Below are 4,863 nucleotides of genomic sequence, written 5' to 3'. Positions count from 1 at the left end.
AGACAGACTCTTCATATGGTAAAAAGATTCAGATCCCTAGGACAATATAACAATTCTAAATTTGTATGAACCCAATAATAAGCCCTCAAAATTATCCAAAAAAAAAGAAAAAATTAAAGAAGAAATTAGTTAGCAATTTAACAAGATAGGAATGTATGTTACCATCACTTATTCAAAATTTAATGAAGATCCTAGCTCATATGGTAGGGTAAGAAAAACAAAATATATAAAAATTTGAAAGTAAGAGCAAATCTTATAATATTTCAGATGAATATTTTCATCTAAAGTCTAAATTATTAGAACTTAAAACTGAGTTAAGTAAGGCATTGCTCGTTACAAGTGCAAGTTACGTAGCTAATTTGTATTTCTGAGTTACAAAGTTTTAAAAAATGTTTTCAAAAGCATTTATAATGATGTAAAAAATGTTCAAATACCTAGGAATAAATTCATCAAAACATGTTAAGGCCGAAACCGGTTTGGCTCAGTGGATAGAGCATCGGCCTTCGGACTGAAAGGTCCCAGGTTCGATTCCGGTCAAGGGCATGTACCTGGGTTGCGGGCACATCCCCAGTAGGGGGTGTGCAGGAGGCAGCTGATCGATGTTTCTCTCTCATCGATGTTTCTAACTCTCTATCTCTCTCCCTTCCTCTCTGTAAAAAATCAATAAAATATATTTTTTAAAAAAAACATGTTAAGAAATTCTATACAGAAAACTGTAATCATTATTGAAAGAAAATAAAGTAGTTCTGAATAAATGGAAAGCTATACCATGGTCATGATTCATTATTGAAATGTCAATTGATCTACATATTCAATGCATTTTCAATTAAAAAACAGGTTTTCTTTGTATTATTTTTTATTTGGTGAAACATGGCAAGTGGTTCTAATCTATCTATATAATGGAGGAATATGTATTATAGCTGAGATGCTGTAACATCACGACCAAACAGCAGGGACATCAGGCCGCACTCCCTGCCCCTTTGTGCTTGACGGGGGACCTCGGGCCGTGTCCCCCACCCCCACCCCATGGCCAAGCTGGGGACCTCAGGCCATGCCCCCAGCTGGACAGCGCTTGACAGGGGACCTTAGGCTGTGCCCCCCACTCCGGTGCCAGGCCGGGGACCTGAGGCTGTTCCCTCCAGCTGGTGGGGCTTGACTGGGGATCTGAGACTCCGTCCCCCATCTGGTGCCAGGATGGGGGACCTGAGGTTTTGCTCTCTGCGAAAAACAGCTTGATGGGGGTTGGGGTTGGCTGAGTCTAGGTCTTATCCAATGGGGGAGGGGCTGGCTGGGTCTGGGTCTCTAATGTTTTTAAAGCACGTGCAGGTGGTGGGCAGGAACTTGGCTCTAGGTTCTGCAGCGTGCCCCAGACTCTGACAGGAGGCTGATTTTCATATACATTTTACTAATTTTCTTTCATCTCTGACACTTCTATTATAGAGAAAGGGCAAATATCAATATGAAAATATTTCTTCTAATTAATTCCCTTTTAATGTACATGAATTTTATGCATGGGGCCAATAGTACTTATATAGGGTGTCCCAAAATTCACGCAAGATTTGCAATTCAATTCAATTGCAAATCTTGCGTGAATTTTGGGACAACCTATAAAATAACTAGAGTCCCTGTGCACAAAAATTTGTGCACTTTGGGGGAGTACCTCAGCCCGGCCTGTGCCCTCTCGCAGTCTGGGACCCCTCGGGGGATAACCACCTGCTGGCTTAGGCCCGCTCCCTGGACGATTGGGCCTAAGATGGCAGTCAGACATTCCTCTGGCTGCCCGGGAGCCCTCAGGGGATGCCCACTTGCCAGCGGGGAGCAGGCTTAAGCTGCAGTCAGACATCCTTAGCACTGCTGAGGAGGCGGGAGAGGCTCCCGCCACCACCACTGTACTAGCAGCCGTCAGCCTGGCTTGTGACTGAGCAGAGCTCCCCCTGTGGGAGCGCACTGACCACCAGGGGGCAGCTCCTGCATTGAGCGTCTGCCCCCTGGTGGTCATCAGTGTGTGTCATAGTGACCAGTCATTCTGCTGTTAGGGTCAATTTGCATATTACCCTTTTATTAAGAAGGAAAGAGGCCTGGTGCATGGGTGGGGGCCAGCTGGTTTGCCCTGAAGGGTATCCCGGATCAGGGTGGGGGTCCCACTGGGGTCCCTGGCTAGCCTGGGTGAGGGGCTGAGTTTCGTTTTCAGACTGGCCACATCCCCTTCAGGATGGGGGTTCCCAATGGAGTGCCTGGCCAGCATGGGTGAGGGGCTGAGGGCCGTTTTCAGACTGGCCACAGCCCCTTCAGGGTGGGGGGTCCTCCTGGGGTGCCTGGCCATTCTATCCTTATCAGCATTTTCACTAACCAACTAGAGCAGCTCCATTCTGACCAATCAGGACAGTGCTTTTTGGAGCAATGAAACTTTGAGGACTTGGAGTCTTCCTTTGCATGAGGATGGACCAATCAGAGACCAGGGGTGGGGACTTCTCTCTATTTAAGCCAGCTTCTTTCTGGCTCTGGGAGCACACTTTCTCTTTCCACTCAAGGTTGTTTCCTGGAGAAACAGGAAGAGGGAGATGGGAATGGAGCAGGTGGAGGAGAGCAGAGCAGAGCTGGCTAGCCAGACAGGGCCACCTTGCCACCTGCTGCTTCATGCTAGTAACTGAGCTGTATCACAATTGAACTGTTTGCACTGAATGAAGTTTCCTTCTTCACTGCACCCTAAATTGGGGATTCCTGGTGGCATTGAACTGGCACCAATGACTATCAGCTGACAGGACTGTTTTATCTTATAATGGAGGTCCCTCTGCACCCCACAAAACAAAAACAAAAACACAGGAAAAGAAAACCATTTTGGAGTATATAGATGAGATTCAGAGGGGCTAGTTTGCCCTGTAAGAGGTGATACATTATGTCATCTCAGTGATTCACACTTAGGCAAGAACTACTAGGCAATCAGGTCCTTGCCAGACCTCTGAGTTCACCCAGACTCAATAAGTTGCTCATCTCCTGAATAGGGCACTGCAGAAAGTCCACCCTCATCTAGGCTTGTACTGCCAGTGCCTGGACTCCAGCTGTGCCTGCCCTGCTGCCCCACCCTGCTCCTTATGCAGCTCCGCCCCAACACCACGCCTCCCAGCATAGCCCTTCCTCCTTCTGCAGGCCCAGAGCTGCACCCACCTCAGGGAGTATATAAGGACGGTGCTTGCACTGCAGGCATCTTCAGATCCAGAGCCCCTCCCAGGCAGCAAGCAAAGGGTGAGTTGTGGGCACCAGGCCCATTAGGGAAGTGGGACAAAGAAAGCACGGGCTGCCCAGGGCTGGGATCTGCCAGCTGCCTACTCCTGGCTCCGCCTTGGCCTTCTGTGGCCTGGCTACCCGCAGCCCCTGCCCTTTCACTGGGACTGCTGCCTGCACCTCTCATCTGAGAGGGAGATGATACCGGAAACACCCCCACCCAACCCCTAATCCCTTGAGCGAGAGCAGGCTGGCCTGCGATAGACTGGACGCGGCTTTGTGGCTGGAAGCTAGAGCCATGCCCGAGATCATTTCTTTCTCAACTTCCTGCTTCCCAGAGCAGTTTGTAACAGTTTTTAGACAGCCCAGGGGCCATAGCTTTTCATTGCTGTGGATGTAGGGAGGGAGGGAGGGCGAGAAGAAGGGATGCAGGGAGAGATGGAGGGAGGGAAGGAGGGAGGGAAGGATCGAGGGGAGGCCAATGTGATCCTAGAGGTTACTTTCCAGTAACAACAGTGTTAATTCAATGTATTACTGACAGGGAAGCAGCTAGCACCACTATTATTCTTCCTTGCCCATCTCTGTGGAAACAAGCTCTGAGAGGAGTCAGGATTGGTAAGCAGGCTTCTGAGCTGAGGTGGAAGGCCAGTCACCTGCACCTGAGGGGTGGGTGTCAGAGAGGATGCTTGGCCCCTGCTGCTGGTGGGCTGCACCCCGACCCTAAGGCCTGTGCTGGGTTTTCAAGCTCTCACATCCTACACCAGCCTCGAGACTTGGGACACTTCACCTCTCTAAACATTAGCAACTGAATCTTGAAAATGAGGAAAATCTACCACTTTGTTGAAATTTGCTTTAATGCGGAGTGGGTAGCTATGATTTTCTAATAGAAAATTATCATTTCAGGTAAAGGGTGGGAAATGTGTGTGCTCCCCAACTGAGTAGGAAAGGCCCAGTGTTGGCTGCTGAATCTGCATGTCAGAGCCCTCTCAGCTCCCTGGTTCCTTGCCCAGAGTTGCTGATGGATCCTTGTCCAGTTCCTATCTGTGTGCTCTTGTCCTCCTGAGAAAAGAAAAGGAAGTACAAATTTCCGGGTGTTTCAGGGCAAGGGAGCCATGGAGAAATGTCATTGCCATATTTGCTGGTGTGCTAGGCCTCTGTCCTGTGTTGTAGCCTCACCATGGAGCAGCTGAGCTTGGCCAACACCCGGTTCGCAGTGGACCTCTTCCGCACCCTGAAGGACAACAACCCCTCTGGGAACATCTTCATCTCCCCCATGAGCATTTCCTCAGCGCTGGCCATGGTCTTTCTGGGGGCCAGAGGCACTACCGAGGCACAGATGTCCAAGGTCAGCAGAAACTAACAAAAGGAGTCTGGGTTCCCTGCAAGTCCCTCCTAAAAAGCTGTGCCTTTGAGCTCTTACAGGGAGTTTTAAACACTGTGCTTGTGTGTTCCACAACTACACACGATGAGGTCAGACTTTCAGAAAAGCCCTAAGAACAGTTCATTTATTTGCAGGCTTTCACTCATGATTGAGTTTTTACTGAGCACATACTATGCGCCAGGCACTGTTGTTTGTTTGCCTGAGGATACAGAGGTGAAGAAAGCTATGAGAGCCCAGGAGGTGTGCTGCTTCTCTTGCAG

At 49.0% G+C, this 4,863-nt stretch overlaps 1 long non-coding RNA gene across 2 annotated transcripts; it reads left to right on the top strand.

Moving 5' to 3' along the window:
* The first annotated feature begins 3,138 nt into the window (after positions 1-3,138).
* Positions 3,139-4,631, top strand: LOC102255199. Of its 2 annotated transcripts, none has more exons than XR_313982.2 (3): positions 3,139-3,243; positions 3,764-3,837; positions 4,373-4,631. It is a non-coding gene; the product is annotated as an uncharacterized LOC102255199 (long non-coding RNA). The 2 variants fall into 2 exon arrangements; XR_313983.2 differs by having other exon boundaries at positions 4,393-4,628.
* The last annotated feature ends 232 nt before the right edge of the window (positions 4,632-4,863 follow it).

Source organism: Myotis brandtii, unplaced genomic scaffold (assembly GCF_000412655.1).
Source record: "Myotis brandtii unplaced genomic scaffold, ASM41265v1 scaffold3993, whole genome shotgun sequence".
NCBI lineage: Eukaryota > Metazoa > Chordata > Mammalia > Chiroptera > Vespertilionidae > Myotis > Myotis brandtii.
The sequence above is the reverse complement of the archived record's forward strand: the minus strand, read 5'-3'. Positions and strand labels throughout refer to the sequence as shown.